The following is a 25238-nucleotide window of genomic DNA, read 5'->3' on the forward strand; positions in this document are numbered from 1 at the left end:
AGAAAATATTAACCTATTTACAATTCTTACTGAAATAACCTTTCTATAAACTATTATTTTCAAAAACATAATGATAATCAGAATTTCAAAGTCATAGATCATCAAAATTTGTCTCTGCACTATTGAACAGAACCCTGGTTTTTATTTATTTGCTAATTGTTCATGCTATTGCTTAAACCACCTCACTACCCAAATAAAGAGGCTTCTTCCTTGAAGGGGATGCTTTTTCTAGCAATTCTCTGCTCCCTTTCTTTCTCTCATTTCCAGGCAGTCAGACATCTTTTCCCCCTTGTCTAATATTATTACGTTCATTTAATATCAACTCTATTAATGGAAATTCCCACTAATGGGAAAGTTTTTTTCTCATCCTCCGAACTATTTTTTATTAATTTAATGTAAATGTTAATTTAATATCATTTCACAAACTTTTCCTGTTTAATGTCAATTAAGAAGTCATTGGTTTGCTACTCAAAACAGCACTTAATGTCAATTATTACAATCAGCCTTTCATTTGAAAACTGAATTTTTATGTGAAACTTATTTTAATATGTCTTTAAATTTGCTCAGTAATGAGTTGAGCAGATTATACAAGACAAGTCTTCAAACTTTTTATTATTTTTAAGGAACTGGGAATAGCTACTTGAGTTTTCTAATTAATCAAGACTGTATATCAAAAAATTAAACAATACAAATTGCTAGCATTAATTCAGGTGACTCTTTAATGTATTAGCCAAAGATTTGCTAATGCTTCTAGATAAGTTATTTTACCATTTCTACCAAACTTATGTTTTTTCCTGTCCTCAGCACCTATGGCACAAATACCATTTTGATTATTTTCTTAGTTCTCCTTTTGTCAAGATTCTTGTCAAATCTTTACGCTTTACGTAAGTGTACCATCATATGAACTTGGTTATATGAAAAATTTCAAGAAGTATGTTCTACCTCTAATCATGTAATCTATTATGAATATGTTAATTTGCATGTCTAGGAACAAATTATGATTCTGTCTTACAAAGACATAATAAAGAGAAATATTACATTTATATCATAACAAATTTATAACAATTATAGTAAAAAATGTAGAATATCATATCAAGGGTAAATTATTTCCTCTTATCTAATTTGACCACTCATTAACATAACAAGAAATATTAATATTTAAAAGTTTAATAGTATAATAAATTTAGATCTCTGATTCCTTAAAGAGGTAAACATTTCACTTAAAATATAAAAAGTCACCTCTTTGCCATACATTAAATTCTTAGCTTTAAGTCCATGGTATACATCAAATTATAAATTCTGTATTGTCTTGCTTATATTTGGTCATCATGTATAGCTTCAAAATTGAATTACGTTAAAATGGCTTCTGAGAGTCATTGCTCATAACTAGTTATTAGGTGGTCAGGTATCCTCAGAAATTACAAGTGGTCTTTACTTTCCTTGCATTCAAGATATAGCTTATAATAGTCCTAATCTTAATCTGTTTTTTGGTTTGAAAATTCCAGAATTTCCCAAAACTATAAATGAATCTCATGTAACATAATGTTATTCAGAAACAATAAGAAAAACTTGTAATTTTAATGAAAAAGTCTTGACAAATGTCAAAATATTGTCAAAACTATTGAAGACAAGGCACCTAGGAGGTTAGTGTTACCCATTTAATATCCTTCACATGATCACAGTATGTCCTTCCTGGGGAAATATGAATTGTCATAGGCCATAGCAGTAAAGAACATTTTCAATTCAACATTAAACGGCCCTTTTAAAAAATGACTCGGACAACCAAGAAACTTCAGGCGTTGCTGAACCAACATGAGGTCTCTTATCCATGACTACTCTTATTCCTCAACAATCTGAGGGGGGAAGTGAAGATAGAGAAAAAAAGTAAAGAGAGCTAAAAAGATATCTTGGCATGCCAAAGGTTTTGCTTCACCTTTTGCCCTTTGTGGTCAAAAAATGGTACTGATAAGACTTTTATCCGATTATCAAGCTGGGAGGAAAACCTTAAAGATATGGATCCTGGTTTCCATTGCTTAACCTTTATGGTACTCAATTTCATCCTCTGCAAAATGGCAAATACACGCTCATATGGTTAATGTAAAGTTTTAAAGCCTCAAATAAAGTAATATGAGATTGTGATTTTAATATTTAGAACTGCACATATGTGGAATAACAGATGGTGCCAAAGTTTTATACAAGATATGAAATTATAAACCTGTATGAATTCCAACATAAAAGTGCAAGAACACCTATAATATTTTACATATGAAAATTGCACAATATTTTATATAGTATCAATTATTACACCTACTCAGCACAACATACTTATTCCACAAATAACATACTTACTCAAGTTTAAAATGCCCCCTCAATGTCATCAAACTCTTTATCAGTGATTCATTATACAATTTAGGAATGGAATTAGATTCAGAGGCAGATAACTAAATCAAATCCCAGTTTGCTTCTAATTATCCATTTTGGCCTTGTACTATTTTCCTCATCTTCTGGGATCCTACTTTCTCATCAGTAAAAAAAAGAGGTTGAATTACGTAATGTTGAAAATCTCTTTCAATGCCACAGTTTGAAGATGCTGTATAACTTTCTTTTCTACTTGACCAATTCCAACTGTTTCACAGATACATATTTACATATTTAGTTTGGGAATGTGCTTTTCTTTAAAGTTCTATCCTTTATTACCTAACTTTGGGGATTAAGATGCAAAGAGTAAGACAGGTCACAGCCTGTGTATCCGTGATTTTCCTTCAGAATGTTGTATTCGCCCATTGAAAACATAAGCAGTTTCGGTAATCAATGAGAATGTTGTAGCTAAAAAATGTTCTAATGTTCTCTTTTGGAATGAGAATATCTATCCTATGCCTGAAACACCATTATATTTTGGAATAACAAAAATTGTTTGATTTCACAGAGGCACAGCTGGAGAGCAATTTGCTTAGGACGAACTACACCTTTGAGCCTTGCCTACATCTAATTAAGATGATATCTAGATAAGACCTTGGACTTTAGGCTTTTGAGTTGATGCTGGAATGAGTTAAGACTTTGGGACTATTGGGATGAAATCAGTATATTCTGCATGTAAGAAGGGCATGAATTTTGAGAAGCCAAAAAGGGAATTCTATGGTTTGAATGCATTCCTTCAAATTTTAGGTGTTGCTAATGTAAAAGTATTAAGAGTTGAGGTCTTTAAGAGGTGATTAGGCCATGAGGACTACTCCTTTGTGAATGGTATTAAGAGCTTTATGAAAGAGAGTTCAGTTGCATTTGGTTAGCTTGCTCTTCCATTCTTCCCTCATATGGGAACACAGCATTCACCTTCTCTTGCATTCTACTTTCTTCCATGTGAGGACACAGCAAGAAGGCCCTAATCAGGTAATGATAACTTGATCTTGGACTTCCCAATCTCTGAAACTGTGAGAAATGAATATCTGTCCTTTATAAATTACCCAGTCCCAGGTATTCTTTTATAGCAGCACAAATGCACTAAAGCAGCCAGATAGTAAGTATTTGGGGATCTGTGGTTTATACAGTCTCTGTTGTAACTACTTAATGCTGCTCTTTTTATGCAAAAGCAGCCATAAGCAATATACAAATGAATGAATGTTGCTATATTACAATAAAACTTTATTTATGAACATTAGGGCCGGGCACAGTGGCTCATGCCTGTAATTCCAGCACTTTGGGAGGCCGAGGCGGGGGGATCACCTGAGGTCGGGAGTTTGAGACCAGCCTGACCAACATGGAGAAACCCTGTCTCTACTAAAAATACAAAATTAGCCAGGCATGGTGGCACATGCCTGTAATCCCAGCTACTTGGGGGACTGAGGCAGGAGAATCGCTTGAACCAGGGAGGCGGAGGTTGCAGTGAGCTGAGATCGCGCCATTGCACTCCAGCCTGGGGCAACAAGAGCAAAACTCCATCTAGGAAAAAAAAAAAAAAAATAGGTAGCTAGATTTGGCCTGTGAGCTACTTTGTCACCCCTGTTCTATACCCATGACAATACTCTCACTGAGCCAGCTGATTCAGCTTCTTTATTTGTGCCAGAATGGAAGCTGCATATAATTTTATCCATTCATTTATTACATCATATTAAAATCATTTGATTATATGTATGAGTCCCTTATAATAGACTAAGTTCTTTACAAATAGAAATTATGTCATATTCATCATTGCATCCCAATACCTAACATAGTAGCTACTATATTAAACATTCATTACTAATTTGAAGAATGGCAGGAATGCAAGAAGGAGAGAATTGGAAATCATTATACACTTACAACATCACAATTATTTCAAAAACATCATGCTCTAATACTACTTTCCAGCTTGCAGGCTCCTAACAGAAGCCCCTTTTTTCACTTTCTTTTCCAAACTTTGCAAGAGTGTAATAAAACTATTTTTTTTTTTTTTTTGAGACAGAGTCTTGCTCTGTCACCCAGACTGGAGTACAATGGCACAATCTCTGCTCACTGCAATCTCTGCCTCCTGGGTTCAAGCAATTCTCCTGCCTCACCCTCCCAAGTAGCTGGGACTACAGGTGCGTACCGCCACACCTGGCTAATTTTTTGTATTTTTGGTAGAGACGGGGTCTCATCACATTGGCCAGGCTGGTCTCGAACTCCTGACCTCGTGATCCACCCACCTCAGCCTCCAAAGTGCTGGGATTACAGGGATGAGCCACCGCGCCCGACCCGATGTTTGCATTTTCGATCTGTTCTCAGATTTCCTTCCTTTGGTTTTGTTTCACTTTAGGCAAAGTTATAGCATTCCTATATAACTAAAATTTTACCATCTTTCAAAATATTTTAAAATATTTCTTTATTTCTTAAATGAAAATAAAAATGCAATGTCCAAAGTCATTTACAAATTTCAATTAAAAATTAACCTACATTTTCTGGTTAAACTTGAGGAAGTAAATGCATTTTTGGTAACTTTTTATTGATATGTATTAGTTATACATATTTTGGGGTAAAAGTGATATTTTGATACCTGTATACAGTATCTAATGATACAATCAAGGTAATTAGGATATCCATCACCTCAAACATTTATCTTTTATGTTGGAAACATTAAAATTCTTCTATTTTGCAATATACAATAAATTACTGTTTACTATGATTTTCCTACTGCACTAATTCTAGAACTTATTCCTTCTATCAAACTGTATTTTTGTACACTTCATCAACCCCTTTTCATCCTCCTCTCACTCTTTCTCTTCCCAGACTTTGATAACCACTATTCTACCTTCTACCCCCATAAGATCCACTTTTTTAGCTCCCACATGTGAGTAAGGGCATGCGATGTTTGTCTTTCTTGCCTAGTTTATTTCACTTAACATGATGACTTTCAGTTCCTTTGACATTGCTACAAATGACAGGATTTCATTCTTTTATGGTTGAATAATATTCCATTGCATGTATGTACCACACTTTTTTTTTTTTAATCCATCCATCTTTTGATGGACATTTAGGTTGATTCTGTATCTTGGTCATTGTGAATAATGCTGCAATAAACATGGAAATGCAAATATGTCTTCAGTATACTGATTTCCCTTTTTTCTTTGATACCCAGCAGTGGGATTGCTGGATCATATGGTGGTTCTGTTTTAGTTTTTTGAGGACACTCCATACTGTCTTTTGTAATGACTATACTACTTTACATTCCCACTGAAAGTGTATGAGCATTCCTTTTTCTCCACGTCCTTGCCAACATTTGTTACTTTTTTGTGTTTTTGGTAATAGCCATTCTGACTGGGATTAAATGATATCTCATAGAGATGTTGAGGATTTTTTGTATTTCCCTGATTATTGATGATGTTGGGATTTTTTTTTGTAATATGCCAGTTGGCCATTTGTATGTCGTCTTCTGAGAAATGTTTATTCAGGTTTTTGCCCATTTTTAAATTGGATTTGATTTTTTGCTATTGGGTTGAGTTTCTTATATATTTTGGTCATAAATTTCTTGTCAGATGGATAGTTCACAAATATTTTTCTTCATTCTGTGGTGTCTCTTCACTTTGTTGATTGTTTTATTTGTGGTGCAGAAGTTTTTAGCTTGATATAACCCCATTTGTCTGTTTATGCTTTTGTTACCTACGCTTTTGTAGTCATACCTAAAAAATCTTTGCCCGGACCAATGTCCTATAGCATTTCCCCCATGTTTCCTTTTACTAGTTTCCGAGTTTCAGGTCTTACATTTATGTTTTTAATGCACTTTGATTTTTGTGCATGGTAAAAGATGGAGATCTAGACTCTTTTGCATATGGATATGCTATTTTCCCAGCACCATTAGTTAAAGATAACTCTTTCCCCAACGTATTTTCTTGGTGCCTTTGTCAAAAATAAGTTTGCCAAAAGTGAGTGCATTTATTTCTGTGTTCTGTATTCTGTTCCATTGGTTTATGTGTTTGTTTTTATATCAGTACTATGTTGTTTTGGTTACTATAGCTTTGTAATGTAATTTGACATCAGGCACTATGATATGATGCCTCTAGCTATATTGTTTTTGCTCAGGATTGCTTTAGCTATTCACGGTCTTATGTGGTTTCATGTACTTTTTAGGATTTTTTTTTTAAATTCCGTGAAGAATGCTATTGGTATTTGGATAGAGACTGCATTGAATCCATGGATCGACTTGGATAATATAGACATTGTGGCAATATTAATTCTTCCAATTCATGAGCACGGGATATTCTTCCATTTTTTGGTGGTTTCTTGAATTTCTTTCATCAGTGCTTTGTACTTTTCATTGTACATATCTTTCACTTTCTTGGTTAAATTTATTTCTAGGTATCTTATATTTTGAAGCTATTACAAATAAGATGCTTTCTTGTGTTCCTTTACATATTGAGTGTTATAGCATATAGAAACAATACTGATACTAATATTGTATCCTGTAACTTTACTGAATTTGTTCATTCATTCTAAGAGTTTTATGGTGCAGTCATTGGGTTTTTATAAATATAAGATCATCTTGTCTGCAAACAAGGAAAATTTGACTTCATCCTGTCTAATTTAGATGTCCTTCATTTTTATTTTATTTTTTTTTCTGAGATGGAGTCTCACTCTGCCACCAGGCTGGAGCTCAGTGGCACAATCTCAGCTCACTGCAACCTCCATGTCCTATGTTCAAGTGATTCTCCTGCCTCAGCCTCCTGAGTAGCTGGGACCACAGGAGTGTGCCACCATGCCCCACTAATTCTTGTATTTTTAGTAGAGACGGGTTTCACCATGTTGGCCAGGATGGTCTCCATCTCTTGACTTTGTAATCGGCCCACCTCGGCCTCCCAAAGTTCTGGGATTAAAGGTGTGAGCCACCGCTGCCCGGCCTTTCATTTCTTTCTTTTCCCTAACTACCCTGGCTAGGATGTCTAATACTATGTTAAACACAAGTGATGAAAGTGAGTATCGTTATCTTGTTCTAGATCTTAGTGAAAAGCCTTTTAATCCTTCCCTGTTTAGTATATTATCTATGGTTTTGTCCTATGTGGCCTTTATCATGTTGAAGTATGTTCCTTTTATACTCAATTTTTTGAGGGTAATTATCATAAAGGGATGTTAAGTTTTATTTAATGCTTTTTATCATCTATTGAAAAGATATGATTTTTGCCCTTGATTCTATTGATATGATGTATATTTATTGATTTGCATATATTGAACCATACTTTAATCCCTGAAATAAATCCCATTTGATCATGATGAATGATATTTTTAATGTATTGTTGAACTTGGTTTGCTGGTATTTTGTTGAGAATTTTTGCATCTATGTTCATAAGGGATATTTGTCTGTAGTCTTCTTTTTTTGTTGTATCCTTGTCTGGTTTTTGTATGGGTAATGCTGGCTTCATAGAATGAGTTTCAATTTTAAAAAATAGTTTGAGTAGAATTAGTATTAGTTCCTCTTAAATATTTGAATTCAGCAATGAGTCCATCAGGTCCTGGGCCATATTTTGATGGGAGACTTTTTACGAATGCTTTGATTTTGTTACTCCATATTGGTCTGTTCAGGCTTCTATTTCTTCATGGTTCAATCTTGGTAGGTTGTATGTGTTCAGGCATCTATCTGTTTCTTCTAGGTTTTTTAATTTGTTGGCATATAATTAATAGTCTGTAATGACCCTTGGTATTTCTGTATTATCAGTTGTAATGTCTCTTCTTTATCTTTGATTTTATTTATTTGGTTTTTTTCTCTTTCTTAGTGTAGCTAAAGGTTTGCCAATTTTATCTTTTTTAAAAAATCAACTTTTTGTTTGTTAAGGTTTTGTAATTGTTTTAGTTTCCAATTTATTTATTTCTGTCCTAATTATTTCTTTCATTCTACTAATTTTTTGTTTGGCTTGTTCTTGCTTTTCTAGTTCCTTGAGATGCATGTCATACTGTTTATTTGAAGTCTTTCTATTTACTTATTTATTTTGGTGTAGGAATTTATTAGTATAAACTTCTCTCTTAGTGTTGCTTTTGCTGTATACCATAGGTTCTGATATATTGTGCTTCCATTTTCATTTGTTTCACAAAATTTCTTAATTCCCTTCTCAATTTATTCATTCACCCACTGGTCATTCTGGAGCATGCTGTTTAATTCCCATTTTATTTCTCCAGTTTCCAAAGTTTCTCTTGTTATTGATTTCTAGTTTTATTCCACATGGTCAGAAAAGGTAACTGATATGATTTTGACTTTTTTGAATTTGTTGAGACTTGTTTTATGACCTAACATATGGCCTATACTGGAGAATGTTCTATATGCTGATGAAAAATATATGTTCTGCAGCAGTTGGATGCAGAATACATCTAACTTTGACATCTCTTTGTGGATTTTCTGACTAGATTATCTCTCCGTTGACAAAAGTGGGGTGTTGAAGTCCCTTTGTTATTGTACTGCAGTCTATCTCTCCCTTTAGATCTATTAATATTTGCTTTATATATTTGGGTTCCAAATTTGGGAGCATATGTATTTATTACTGTTATATCCTTTTACTGAATTGACCCCTTTATCATTGTATAAACACCTTGTGTCTTTTCACAGTTTTTCACTTAAAGTCTATTTTATCTAAGTATAGCATATTCCTGCTCTTCTCTGTGTCCATGTGCATGGTATATCTTTTGTCATACCTTTGCCTTCAATCTATGTAGGAATTTATAGGTGTAGTGAGTTACCTATATGCAGCATATAGTTGAGTCTTGTTTTTTAAGTCATTTAGACATTCTGTGTCTTTTAATTGGAGAATTTAGTCCACTAACATTCAACGTTATCATTGATAAATAGGACTTACTACAGCCATTTTCTTACTTTTTTTGTATTTGTTTGGTAGCTTTTGTCTGTCTGTCTTCATTACTGTCTTTTTTTGTGGTTAAGTGATTTTCTCCAGTAATTTGTTTCAAATCATTGCTTTCTAATTTTAATGAGACTCACAAAGTCACAAAGAACATGCTATAGTTATAACACATTACTTAAAACAACAAATCAACTTTTATTATTTAAAAAGCAGAAAAGAAACAAACAAAAAACCCTCTATACATATTAATTCCATTTTCTCCTCACACTTTGAATTTTAATAGTTCTGTCAATAAGTCCATTTGTACTGCGTTATTCTTTCTAGAAAATTTAGACCTTCACTTAAAAAATTAGACCACCAGTACAATTTTATTTTCAATAACAGAATCGACTGGTCACAATTCCAACCATGAGCGAGGTATCCAGCTTTCCAAGAACTATGAAAAGAAAAGAAAACCTTGAGTACCCAACTGCTATCTCAGATCTCAAGGAGACTATAGATTTTATCTAAGAATATCATAGTTATAAAAGGCTTATCAAAAGACATTAATTAGAGGTACCAAAGCTGGGGTGTTTGTGGAACACATAAGAATCAAGGAAGGTACCTTCTGAGACCTTGCCAGGAACAACAGAATGTCAGGGTACATAGGGCTCAATGGAAAACACAAGACACTCATAAAACTTTTGATTCTTTTAGTGGTACTCTTAAAATTAAGGCAAGCATTCTTGGCTTATTTTGATCTAAAAGAATATTTTTACCACTTGCCTAATACTGTTAGAATTGTAGAATATTTTAATTCCATTTACCTTCATCTCACTTCTTCCAACTGTATTAAAATTTTAATTCCATTTACATTGTAAATTCCACAGGACATTACAATTATTGTTTTTGCAAAGTCAGTATTTAACTTATTCTCACTACTTATTTAATATTCTTTATTCCTTCTGGCATTACCGTGTTCCCTCTGGATAAATTTTCCCTCCTTTTAAAAGGTATTTATTTTATTTCAGGCATGATGGTGTTAAATTCCCTTTATTTTTGTTTGTCTGGAAAACATTTTTATTTTACCTTAATTTTGAAGGAATTTTTCTTGGTAAATAATTATACACCATCAGTTTTTATCTTTTGGAACCTAGAGATGGCATTCTGCTGTCTTCTGACTTACATTTCTGTTGAGAAGTCAAATGTAAGTTTTGTCATTGCTTCTTTGAACGTAATATGTCTTTTTATCCATTGGTTGTTTTATCTTATTTTTCCCTTTGGCTTTCAGAAATTTGCCTATTATATTCCCAGGTGTGGGTTTCCTTATATTTATTATGCTAGGGATTTGCTGAGACTTACAAAAATGAGGACTTTTTAGAACTTTTGGTCTGGCTCCACAGCAACTTACACAGAACCAGGATGCTGTAAACATTTCCAGGAGAGAACCAGTCATGCATTTAAGACCCCTCATGTTTTTAATTTGTCACTCTAGCTCATGCAACCAATAAAAGCCTTGTAGGTTACTTTTTCCTTTCAACAGAGATTCTTTTCCAAGGCTAGGACCAATCCTCAGTTCCCAGAATCAACAAGTGCCCCAGGGAAGAAATTTCTGCTAATAGTCAAACGAACTCAGAACATTTTTCCTCCTCTCTGAAATTTTAGCTCAATTACTCTACTTTCAGTCCAATGCCCTCTATTTTATTTAAAAAATTACATTTTAAAACTCACTTGACTTTTTCTAGTTGTTTCAGAATAACATTGGCCTCCTAGATAAGGTAAATAGGTGAACTGGGCCAGGTTGAATGCAAACTAAAACTAAGATTAAAGATAACTGATATCTGACATATGACCTTAGTATGGGTGGTATATTTTTATTTTGCTGAATTAAAAACTACCACAAACTTAGTGACTGAAAACAATACACATTTACTATCTCTCAGTTTTGTGGATCTGTAAACTCAGCATGGCTTTTAACTATGTCCTCTGGTCAGGGTTTCACATGGCTGCAAACAATATGTTGGTCAAACTACATTCCTTTTTACAACTCAGGATATTTTTCCAAGTTCACATGGTGGTTGGCAGAATTCAGTTTTTTTGTGGTTTTAATACTGAGGACCCATTTTCTTGCTGTCCATCCCAGCTGGGAACTTCTCTTAACACATAAGGACACTTGCAGTTGATGGCCCTCCCCCGGACACTCGCACAGGCCCTCCCACAATAAAATAACTTACCTCTTCACTGTCATAAGGAGAATCTCTCACCGATCTAAGATGGAGTTTCTATAATGTAACTCAATTATAAAAATGACTATCCCATCACCTTTGTCATTATTCTCTTGCCTAGAAAAAAAGTTACAGTTTCCACCTGTACTCAAAAGGAGGGGATTATACAAGGTCCTGACTCATTGGGGTCACCTCATTATGCTCACCACAGTGATAGAGCTAAGAATGGTAGAAATTGTGGCCAACTGGGTAACACATCCCCTCTCAGTGGAGAGATGCTATTATCCAGTTTCAGTGCTACTCTGTATTCAGTAAAAAATGCAGACCCAGTATTTTCAAACCTTCCAGTTGGGTGAGGGAGAGGTTGAGGAAAAGCCAGAAGTCTAGATATTTATGAGAACTCATCCAGCTTTTAAATGTTAACAATGAAAATACACTGTTCAAGTTAATAATTGCCAGGCCAAATACAGCGTATCAGCTGGCTACATATATCCTCAGAGCTGCTAGGTTTCAGTTTCTGGTCTACTAACAAACCCTCTAGACAAAGTAGTCTCTTGAACATCAAAGGCTGAGGGAAGACATGTGCCCAGAGAAAAATACATACCTTATGAGAAAGTATTTAGGAATATAAATCTAAATAGAAACCACAAAGTACCCTTTCTTACCATGCAGCCACACATTCACATGCATTATTTTCTTAGCCATTTCCTTTCATTAAATGACATGTTCTAATCATAAATAAAATGAACAAAATAAGACCTATCTATAGAATCTGCACCATAGCAGAATAAAGAAACAAATGGAAAAGTTGTTAAAGAAAATACATTTCGGGCCAGGCGCGGTGGCTCACACCTGTAATCCCAGTACTTTGGGAAGTTGAGGCAGGCGGATCACCTGAGGTCAGGGGTTCAAGACCAGTCTGGCCAACATGGTGAAACCCCATCTCCATAAAAACACAAAAATAAGCCGTGCGTGATGGCAGGTACCTGTAAACCCAGCTACTCGGGAGGCTGAGGTGAGAGCATTGCTTGAACCTGGGAGGCAGAGGTTGCAGTGAAATGAGATCACGGCATTGCACTCCAGCCTGGCCAACAGAGTGAGACTCCATATCAAAAAAAGAAAATACATTTCAGAAAATTGTACTCAAGAAAACAAGCCAAATTTGAAATAATTTTATATGATTATAAGAGCAATGAGTAATTTAATCTTATTGAGAATATATACAAGATTTCAGAAAAGATATAATTGGTAGAAAATATCTGTTTATTCACATACTCTCTAAACATTTATTCCATGTCTTTTATGTGCTAAGCTTTGTAGAGGCACTGAGAATGCAGTAGAGAAGATGATAAGCAAGGTTATTACCATTATTTAACGGATGAGAATCAAGACTACCATAAAGAAATAAACCAACTTTTTGAAAAAAGATCATTACACTGTTTAAGTTCCCTGAACAAAATAAGCAGGGAAAAAAAAAAAGGACAGAAAAAGAATTTTTAAATGTCAAGGTAAAAACATTCCTGAAATTAGGAAGTATTTGAGATAGCATATTAAAATAGTATACTGCATTCAAGAGAGGTTGGAGGGAGTGGCATGGGGACTTGCATTAGTCCATTCTCACATTCCTATAAAGAAATACCTGAGACTGAGTAATTTATAAAGAAAAGATGCTTAATTTGTTCCCAGTTCCACAGGCTGTACACAAAGCATGATGCTGGCATCTGCTCAGCTTCTGGAGAGGCCTCAGGAAACTAAAAGTCATTACAGAAGGTGAAGGGGGAGCTGGCACTTCCCATGGCCAGAGCAGGAGCAAGAGGGGAGGTGAGAGAGGTGCTATGTACTTTGAAACACACAGATCTCATGAGAACTCATTCACTATCACAAGAACAGCACCAAGGGGATGATGCTAAACCATTCATGAGAAATCTGCCCCCATAATCTAATCACCAGGCCCCACCTCCAACAATGGGGATTATAACTGAACATGAGATTTGGGTGGGGACACAGATCCAAACCATATCAGGACTAATGTGGAATCAGCAACACAGCATTGGTTAACTCTGCTGCAATTATGAGTGGCCTCAAAATCTCAGTGACTTAAAAAACAGAGTTTATTCCTCTGCCTATGCTACATGGCTCCAGGTTGAGTTTGGCTCTACTCCACGTCTTCTCATTCTTGGACCAACGTTGGAGGCAAAGCCATGATCTGGAATATACAATTCTCTTGACAAAGAAAAGAGTAAGCAAGTTAGCAAAAACATATTGACTATAAAACCTCTGGTTGAGAATTGCTACCGTGTCATTTCTCCTTACATTCTATCGGTCAATGCAAGTCACATGGCCAAGCGTGATACAGGGTTGGGAAAATACACTCCTCTGATAGGTTCAGGGATCATTAGGAATAATATAATTCACTATAAATGCCCATACTCTGCATGATATAATTGAACTTCAAAAATAAAGAAAAAGGTTCTTTGGTGTCAAGATTTTTAAAAAAGAAAGGAGGAGGATGGGAGAAAATTAATCAGGCTCTATAGTAACACTCAGTACCAGTGGTTATTGGAGAATATTTATATGGGAAAGAACACGTTACTCAATTTTATAAACAGTCAAGGTATATTCAGATTTTCTGTTGATAAGCAGGTATCATTTCGTCCCTTTTATGTTCTCCTCTGTATTGCAAAATATAAAGACTGGGAACACTATTTTCTATAATCTCAGCCAGCAGATTCCAGATTGGATTTTACCGAGAGGAACTTGCACAGATTTAGAAGGCAAAAAAAAAAAATAAAAATAAAAATAAAAACATAAAACGCAGAAGCTACCATGGCTTGGTGCTGGCAGCAGGCAAGAATAGAGGCTTTGGCAAATAGCAGCTTCTAAGCATCCTCCGGGAAGGCAACTATTTGAGTGCCAGAGGTCTCTTAGATCATGTGTAATGGTTATCCTTTCTGATTTCCTGAACGTCAGCTGTGCTGACTTTCACTACCTCAGCTCTTTGAACAGTTTAGTAAGCATTTGCCTTCCTCAAATTCCTCCCTTCTTGAAGTGCCTAGAGTAATCTTATGTTTCCCTATTGAAACTTGACTGAATATATACAAATAGGATGCAAAAATTCAGGCAATAACCATCCCCATTTTTTTTTGAAACGGAGTCTCGCTCTGTTGCTCAGGCTGAAGTTCAGTGACGTGATCTCAGTTCACTGCAACCTCCTCTTTCCAGGTCAATCAATTCTCCTTCCTCAGCCTCCCGAGTAGCTGGGATTACAGATGTGTGTGACCACATCCAGCTAATTTTTGTGTTTTTAGTAGAGATGGGGTTTCACCATGTTGGCCTGGCTGGTCTTGAACTCCCGACTTCAGGTGAGCCACCCGCCTTGGCCTCCCCCAATTCTTATAAAAAATGCCTGGATGTAAAATATGGTTTTTTGAAAAATATATGAAAACAAAGACCTTAAGAATAGAGAAATCAGCCAGGTGTGGTGGCTCACACCTGTAATCCCAGCACTTTGGGAGGCTGAGGTGGGCTGATTACCTGAGGTCTGGAGTTCGAGACCAGTCTGACCAATATAGTGGAACCCTGTCTCTACTAAAAATACAAAATTAGCCAGGCATGGTGGTGTATGCCTGCAATCCCAGCTACTTGGGAGGTGGAGGCAGGAGAATCACTTGAACCCAGGAGGCAGGGGTTGCAGTGAGCCAAGATTACTGTCACTGCACTCCAGCCTGGGCAACAAGAATGAAACTCTGTCTCAAAAAAAAAAAACCAAAACAAAAATAGAGAAATGGCTATACACAACTAGGGAAACATAAAAACCAAGACTTTAAAAACTGCAGAAAAATAATTGTAGAATATGGAATTTTAAAATTATAAACCTTGACACTGTAATATTCAGAATTACTGCAATCCAGATTTATAAAAACATATTTATAAAAATACATCTATTTTTATATTTGTATATTCATTGGTCTGTTTTTCCCACTAGAATGTAAGCTCCATGATGACAGGGACTTTGTTTTAACTCATATCCCCAGTGCCTAGAACTGTGCCTGGCACATATATCCAATGCATATTTACTAGATGAGTTGAGCAGATGAATTTCCTGCCTGAACACACAACATAAAGTATTCCTCTCTCTCCACTGTGCCATGATTTGCTGGTGAATTAGAGTAAGCTACCCTCCTCCCACACAGACATTTCTCTGTGATACCTTCCTCTATCACTCGACTCAAAGATTTTACAGCAAATTATTATGGAAACCCTCTCATTTTGTACATTGGGTTTTGTTTAGATCTTAATCATACTGATTGCCTATTTATCTCCCACTATATTTGATAAAGCAAATATTGATATTTTATGTGTGTGTGTGTGTGTGTGTGTATGTGTGTTGTGTTGTGGTGTGTCATATGTTTAATGTTTTTATCAGAAAATTTGGTTATCTTTGACCTTGACTAACCCTGATGTCTGAGATAATTTTTTCTATTTAAAACTAATTTACATAGAATAGAATGTGTTTTTCTAATTTTTATTTATTAAGCAAGAGGTTGTAAAATGCTTATTCTTTTCAGATGCTATATTTATCCTAAAAGAGCTGAAAAAGTACCACTGAACTGTCAAAGAAAGGTGGTATGAAGTAGTATAACTTGAAACATTATTTTGAGAAGTATTAAGACAATGTGTCTCATTAGATCAATCTTTTTCAAGAAAGAATATAGGACATCCATGTCCCATGTTGATTTCAGCATCACAGAACTACATTGATTGAGATTCAACCTACTTTCCATTTATAATAAAATACAATTGTTGCTTTTAATTTTCAGCTAGCAAGTAGTACTCTCTCCATTAAGATCAATAGAAAAACAAAAACAAAACAAAACCAGCGTCTCCACTTGGCAGGAGGTATTTATGGCTGTTTTGTTTGAGAATGTAGACAGCATTCTAGACAATCACTAGAGATAGGACCTTAATTTAACCCCAAGCCTGAAGCATTTCCTCTGGGATGTGGATGACTGATAACATGGAGGAGGGCAGAGAAAGTATAGATTTATTGAAAAATGGTAGTTGCAAGCAGGGGGTGTTAAATTTCTTCCTCTAAATCATTGTTTAAAAGAACAAGCTTAGATTTCTGCTTCAGCATGAAAATCCTAACTGTTGGAAGAGAGAGAAATTTTCAGAATCACAGGTAGTCGGCATTTCTAACTTTTCATTTCAAAAGCATTAAACCACATACTGACGTCTAGCTCATCTTGCAATAAGACAGCATGACTACACTTGCTTTTAATATCCTCTACACAAGATTCTTCGCTGATTTTTAATTTAAAGAAAATGAGCCCTTTACTGACAGCTCGATAACCTTTCCCATGGGAACAACAGAAAAAGGTCTCCCGTTCACGGCACTAATGAGTGTTATATAGTGCCAGCTTCTTTAAATGGTGTAGTGAATAGATCTTTATTAACAAACATTATGTATTATATGTTTCTATATCACAATCTTTAAGAATAACCTTTTAACGAAGTGAACAAATAAGCCATAATGGGTTTCTTGCCCTTTACTAAGCAAAATATCAAGAACTTCTGCAAGGGCAGAGGTTAAGTAACTCTTTTATTTACTAACGATAAAGTTAATTGCATGAAACCTAATTCCACCCTGTTGGAAAAAGAATTTTTATTTTTCTAACACTTGGCCCTCACAGTGATTTTTTAGAAATATTGCAATTCTTCAAATGACGCTTACCCTCGTCTCCCCCAATAGGTTTAACTATTGCAAGCAAAGCACTGGCTATATTCCATTTATAATGGCTAGCTAAGAACGGTAAATGACTACTTCTTACCCAGGCTGCTCAGAGTAGCAGTTTAAATATCAATTAATAGTAAATATTCTTTATTATTCTTTTCACTGTGTTGAACTAACCAAGTGGCACAATTCTGTGGCTAATTATAAAATCGCCTACATTACAGAAGAATTAAAACAGCAAATGAGTCATCTGGAGAGCTGCTATGGTTTTTCTAAAATTCTACACACACTGCACGTGAATTTTAATATATAATTTTAATTACGCAACTCTTCCCAGCAAACTCTTCTCATTACTTAGGCAGTGTGTGTGTGTTTCTTTTACCTTGATTACAAAGTCAAACCATTTTAGCTGAAATTAAAAATATCTGTGTATTTATAGAGAAAACAGAGCGTTGTGTTTTGATAAAGCCTCCAGAGGAGAGGGCAAAACTTAACCCTGTAAGAAAGGAAGGCTTCCTGGTCTTCATATCAGACAGCGGCTAAGGAAATCCTAAGAGAGTTTGTTACATGAGCCAGTGGGCTGCGGCAACCTTTAACATGGAGGAAACTGGAGTTAATTAAACCGTTACCGGGATCCTATCTATCATCCTAGCATGGGCTCTATCCCAAGTCCATTTACATTTTAGAAGTGAAAAAACGTTCTCGGGACTGTTGATAAACCATGTTTACTGTCTCTATTGATTTGCTACTTTTGCATAACCTTTATGTTTTAATTATCTTATAGTATTTCTTGAAGGCTCTTCTGTAGCAGTTGCTATCTGATTAGACTTTACTGGCAATTATTAAACACTAGGAGTACACCTTTTAATGGATTAATCTGCTTCAAAGTTATTAGATGACTACAGGAGTGAAACTGCTAGGAAAAAATAATGTCACCTTACTCGGTGCTATTTTCAAGCCACAATTATTGTGTTTACTGTAGAGGAGACATGCTCAGATTATATGCTTGCTTTATTTGGTGGAATGGGGGAGGGTATTTTACATACAGTATGTCTGACACAGCATCTACCATTAATCATTAATCATATAATCAAAATACATATTTAAAATCTCATGAATTAGCATTCTGTGAAAGGGCTAGAGTTCGACCATCTTCTAATAAATATTTTTTATTGAAATTTTTGTTTATTGTAAACTAAAATTGCACAATATGTGTTTATTTCTTCATTTTAACTAATGTTTACTGAGCACTTACAATGCATCAGGCCTTGTACTAAGAGCCCATTACATGGATCACCTCATGATCATAGACTATATTACCCCATTTTACACATGAAAAGACAGAGCACAGAGAGGTTAAGTAGTTTGCCTCAGGACACACAGCCTACAAGTATTTCAGTACTACAAGTAGTACAGCCTACAAGTATTGGAAACCCAAGAGATTTCCAACTTAAAGTATTTGATTCCAGAACTCTGTAGCTTAACTACTAGGCCATACCCTATGGGATATATTTTAGTAATGGAACCTAAATACCACTAAAAGAAGAATGAGCAGGTCATGTTATGCTTTTAATATTTTAATATCCAAATACTTGCCCAGAGCTTTAATTTGAAGATCCAATTATGACAAACTGGATTCTAAAATTCAAAATAGCTCAAACCCAATTATAATATTGTTTAAAGTTTATGTTCATATATTCTATTTCAAGAAGGTTGACCAATCTGAATAGATTTCTATAAGAAGATATAACAAGAAAAATTGATTAGATCCTGTCTGCACTTCTAAAACAAACAAAATACGATCCTGAATTTGCTGATTTATCACTATTATCTCAAAGCCAAACATTAACATTAGGAAACATATAGTATTTATCTACACAGTGTTTGTTGTAGTTAATAGGAAACTGGTAACATTTTCCCCCAACACTCTAATGACAATCCTGAGGTGAAACTTCCATTCATTTATTTTACTTTTGAATGTGGAAGGGAAGGAAATCCGTGATCTTTCTAGCACAAGTAGTGGAGTCAGAACCACTAAGGTTCTGGTGGCATAGAAGATCAAAGACATCAAGCTCAGTAGGCCATATAAGCCCCTATTTCACCTTCCTCCCATCCATTCCATATTTAGTAAGCAAAACAGAATAGTGTAGTCGTTCTAAGGGCACTCTAAAGCCAGGCTGCCTGGATTCTCAAAGCTCTGCCTCACACTAGCTGCATGACCACAGACAAAATAGCCACTCTAGGGCTTCGTTTCTCCATCTGTAAAGTGGGAATCATATATATTGAATATAATTTATGATTAGGATTAAATGAATTACTACTTGTCACAAACTCGGAAGAGTGGCCTATAAATAGCAAGCACAAGGTGTTGCTATTGCCCTATTATTAGTGATGGAACAGTATCCTGGGCACTATGCTAGGCATAGTCTCATGACAGTCTTATAACTTTGATCTACTTAGGGATTTAATTTATTGAAAAACAGATTACAACAATAGAAAGACCTAGACCTTAGCCCCACACTGTCACATGTTTTCTCTTATTTGTCCAACCAGTGTTCATACTCCAAGGGGATCATGGCTGAAAATAGGGAAGGTCTGGAAGAAATGTCAGCCTAGAGTGGCCCATTTCCCAAGGCCCTCCGGGGTAATTCTGGATATGGTGATGTTCGGGTGCTCCCCTGCCTAGTCAGCACCAAGGCAGCATGCAACCTCACTGGCCACACATGGGCTGCTGCCCAAGCCCTTTCAATGTAACATTCTGCTTCAGCTGGAAGCTTTTGCAGTATCTGCACACTCCCCTAGGAAAACATCAATCTCTTTCACCATGGTCATGGACTGCAGATACAAAAACAGGGATCGTTTACTGAACCTTTCAAACTGGTTTGCCTACAAAGGAAAAAGAGGCATTTTTATTTTTTTATATCAGTAGATCTTACTCTATTCCAATAATAGTGGTTAAGTGGAAAATAACCCCCAGTTACAAATGCAGAGGAAACTGACAGGCACTTATCCTCTAAAAACAGTTTATTGTCTCTCTTCCTCCCTGCACCAGCAGTGATCCAGGAGGGGCAGGATATAGGTTGGGTCACAGTTCTCTAGTGCCAGCTCTGCATACCTGTGGATTCAGCAATGCACTCTCTTTAGTCCCCAATCTCCCTCAGGAATTCTTAGAGGAGCCCAGAGCTCCCTCTCTTCCTGGCCTGCCTGTGGCCCAAAGTACCCTTCCTTAAAATTCAAAGCCCAATGCTTCCACCTACAGAATATAGGCAATCTGGTCTACTTCCTTTCTCCGTGTTTAACCCCTTACTGGCCACTGTAGGGCCTGATGTAATCAAGCATTACCTGTTTTATGTGTAATACTGGGGTTTCACAAGATGTTTAGGTGGCAGATGGACACATTTTTCTATCTTGTATTTTAATAATTAAATACTTATTTTAATATATTTAGGAGAAAAATTAGCATGTCAAAATTATCATTTCATAAATATTCTTGCTTAGAATAAATCCAAGAAAACAAAAATAAGTTGAAGTTATACAATGGAAAAGTAAAATAATTTTGTGTAGATGATATATGAAGATAATATACAAACAAGTGAAGTTTGAGGAAGGTGATTGACCTACCTTAACTATATATATGGTGAACTCAATTTTATGGTTAAGAATATTATTCTGCCTGTTCCATATTAGCTGTTTTACTAAAAACTTTAATGAACACTAATGAAATGATACAAATAGATGGCTGATGTTTCTCCTAACTTCTGTTGTTTTGTTATGTTTTCCCTTTTAAAGGGGTATGGTTGTTGCAATGCTGGGAAAGTTCCATCAGCCTGCCAAATGAGGGTCTGTCCCACAGGCTTGAGATGCCTCTGCAGTCCCCACACTAAGGGACCACCCGGTGACAAGCAGAAAAATGGACTGTTGAACGCCATGCAAACACTGGAGGATTTTCCTCAACAATGTACCTGTGAGGCTTGCCCTTTGCCTATGCTGATACTTAATTAAAATCTGTTGTCTCCAAAAGGGTGAGGAGAGAAAGATGACTTAGGTTAAGTTGATGGGGTAAATTTGCATTTACAGTCAATTCGTATTTCTTATTAGCAATTTGCTTCTAACTATATTTTACATACTCAGAGAGAAAAAAAACATCCCAAAGGAGATGCTAAATCTTTAGAGGTTAAGGTAGGAAAAGAGCGAAGTAACGTTATCAAGTTTTCCATTAATTTAATTTTTTTTTTTTTTTTTTGAGATGAAGTCTCACCGTGTTGCCCAGGCTGGAGTGCAGTGGCACAATCTCGGCTCACTGCAACTTCTCCATCCCAGGTTCAAGCAATTCTCCTGCCTCAGCCTCTGGAGTAGCTGGGATTATAGGTGCATGCCACCACACCCGGCTAATTTTTGTGTTATTAGTAGAGATGGGGTTTCACCATGTTGGCCAGGCTGGTCTCAAACTCTTGACCTCAATTGATCTGCCCACCATGGCCTCCCAAAGTACTGGGATTACAGGCGTGAGCCACTGCACCCAGCCCATTCAGTTAATTCTTTAGGGGCAACATGGAAGAGCTAAAAGAAAGGAAAGTTATCCTTAAATTACTTCACCTGTTTTGAGTTAGGGTTGAACTGAATACGAAAACAACAGCCAGAGCTGGGCTTTGGCAACTCTTTTTGCAGTAATTTTGTAAAGAGCTGGCCACAGATTTTCCTCAACTAAGAGGCAGCCCAGGAGCAGGGAGCCAGGTGTCTGCAAACCCACACAGTAAGCATGGCACCTCTTCCTGAAGCTCAAGTTAGTTTGATAGTAGAATTTTTCTTTTTTTTTTTTTTTAGATGAAGTCTTGCTCTATCGCCCAGGCTGATGTGCAGTGGTGCAATCTCAACTCACAGCAACCTCTGCCTCCCGCGATTCTCCTGCCTCAGCCTCCCAAGTAGCTGGGATTACAGATGCCCACCACCACACCTCATTTTTTTGTATTTTTAATAGAGACGAGGTTTCTCCATGTTGGCCAGCTGGTCTCAAACTTGTGACCTCAAGTGATCTGCCCGCCTCGGCCTCCCAAAGTTCTGGGATTACAGGCATAAGCCATTGCGCCTGGCAATAGATTTTAAATCATTTTTATATCAAGATGATATCAACACATACTGGAACTGAAAATAAATTACTCAAGAATTTTTAAGATAAATCTCTAAATCTGAAGGAAATATTGAGCTTGTAACAGACCTCTTTAGCCTAAATTCTTTCTAATTCCTGGAGTGGAGACGGGAAGGGGAGATACAATTTTTCCCTTTGCTCTTACAAGGACTTGGATGGACAAATGTTCACTGTCTCTGATGCTCCCAACTATGCTCATCTGTCACTGCCTTTTCAGTGCTTCCAGCTATTTGAAGAGAGCCTGTAAAACTCTCTTTGGGGAGAGTTGTGGGGCAGGTCTGCAAAGATATTCTCAGCATCTGCAAGAGCCTATATTTAAGAAACCAGTCCTTAGAGATTTCTCTCCTCCCCTTAAGAAAGCTCTGATATGAGCCCTTTCTAAGCCAACATGAATTTCATTCTGCTTTAGCTCTCCCAGGCTCACTTACATTTCACGCTTTCTCTTTTCTCATATAATTAAAGACTTTGCCCCAATTAAAGGGATTCTTGGCTTCTGTGGGCAAGAGAGCTCATCTCTCCGGACCTGCTTCTGTGTATACCCCTCCTGCAAACAGCCCCTTCTCTCCCCAGACTCTGGAATATTATGTCTGGCAACAGGCTTAAATTTGGAATTCTGTCCTGTTTCCCCTAGATAAATTCAAGCTAGTTGGCTATCAGACTTTCCTCTCTGCCCATCTCACGCTCCTTGGATTGAGGTACTATCCTGAAGGAATTTTGACTAGTTCTGCTTGGTGCCTCAGCCCAACTCACAAGGCAGAGAGTCCTTTAAATATTCATATTCCGCTCCTGGAGTGATCATTACTATTCCAGATCAGAACTGTTCTCATGCATTTAAATGTCAATAGTTCCCAGCTTAATTCATTAGGCGTCCATTCAAGTAGGTGATCATATAACCAACCTGTGTGCTTGTCAGGGTCTCCCAACCCGCGCCAAGAAGGGTGATTTCCTTAGCACTGACAAAATTGGGATGCAGTTCTTTTATTTTAACTGTAAATATGAATTAGGTGCTTGGTACACATTAGTGGTTTTAAAAACATCCCTTTGTAATGTAATTTGTCATAGTGTCTTCATCACCATGACAACTGGAAGGCCTTCACTGTTCCCTCTGAAAGGAAAGTTGAAAACAATGATTAAAAAGAAGCCATATTTATTTACATTTTGTTTCCATAGAGGTGGGGAGCAAGAAAGAGTTTGGGTCTATTACCTATCAAGTTGTAAATGCAAAGATGTCAAACCTTATTATGTATGTGTCCTCTCTGGTGGCAGAGTGATGACACAGAACACTGTTCCCTTAGCTGTCTTCTTTGGGCCCAAGCTCAGAGGCGGTGCCCCACACAGCCAAGTGTCTATAGTCAGCAAGCCTCTAGGAAGTGCTGCTGTGGCTGGTTACAGATCAACCCTCATCTCTGCAAGCGTGCTTGGGACAGGATTTAACCCTCTCTTCTCTCAGGATCTTTGTCTTGTTTATGCTATTAGTACTACTGCTTTTCTTTGTCTCTTCCTTTTTAACATTTTTTCATTTTCTCTAGCTCTCTTCTTCTCAAGGGATGTCAGTCAACAGGCTCTCTCAAGGTCAGACTTGTTACATGGACCTGACACAAGCAAACTTTATTCCCCTACCCCCGACCTCTGTTGTCACAAGCCCGGCTGACTGGGCAGCTGATCCTGTGTTCAGGACTGAGACTCAGAGATGCAATTCTGAGCCCAGTGTCCAGGAAGGCGGGAGGCTTCCTCTTTTCTTCCCCAGCTCTTCCCTGTTCCCCAAAAGAGTGCAATATTGCATCTGTTGAACTTAACACTGGCAGCCACTAAAAAAGGTTCCAGAATTAAAATGTATTCACCACTGGCATGGAAAGAACAGGACACGGAGAAAGATGAGACCTGTTAACCTGTATTCATCACATTCAGTTTCCCCAACATTAAAAGGCGCAGCATTTTCTAACAAAGGTGATTTCTGAATACCAGAATCTGACAGTTTTTTACATACCAATCATAGAACATAACAGATAAAATTTATATGGAGCATTTGTGTCTGTAAGTCCTGAGAAATTTGGGAAATTAAGAAGGTTTTGCCCCCCTCCTTTCTTTCACAAAGCATGTGAAAGCATTCTTTTCCTGCTAAATGGATTTAGTCTAACTGCCTAATTCATTATGCTAAAACCATGAAGCAATTTCCTGTTCAAAGCCCAGCTCACAGGCTCTCTGTTGTCAAGTATTTGAATTTCAGATTAGAAATGTGTTCATTTGGATAGCTTGAAAGGAAAGCTTTGTTGTCAGCTTGGCTTTATGCTGTGCCAGGAGCCAAATCCCTCCTCTTCAGCAGTCACCAGCAAAATACCAGATCTCAACTCGGACTCAATATCTTGAAACAAACACAAACACCTCTGGCCTCTGTGGTCAAAGCCATGGCTTGAGCTTTGCTTTCCCTAATAATACAATTATCTCAGATGATGATTTCTGACAGATAGGAGCAAATGTTTAGAGTTTCCACTCCACCTTCCCCGCCATACCACCACCACCCACCAAACATTCTTTTAAAAAAGCAGGGAGTATTTCTGCCAGAATGTCCTTCAGCGTGGCTTCATTCTATGAGTAACTGAGCCATTTGCTACAGAGCAGTGAACTGAAGTGGGGGCTGCATTTTTGTCAACCTTCAGCTGTCATTTACACTGTGCAGTGCTGTCCCATCCACTTGCCATTACCAGTGATTTTTCTTCCCTTGATTGACTTTCGAAAAATATATACAGCTGCTCAGAAAGTCAAAGGTCATGTTTTTTAGCTGAAGAAACAAAGACCAGGGGGAAAATGCCCTGATACATCTAGAAGAAGAAAAAAAGAAAATATATACTTGATTGGCTAATAATCAT

This window comes from Macaca nemestrina, chromosome 6 (assembly GCF_043159975.1).
Source record: "Macaca nemestrina isolate mMacNem1 chromosome 6, mMacNem.hap1, whole genome shotgun sequence".
In the NCBI taxonomy this organism is placed as follows: Eukaryota; Metazoa; Chordata; class Mammalia; order Primates; family Cercopithecidae; genus Macaca; species Macaca nemestrina.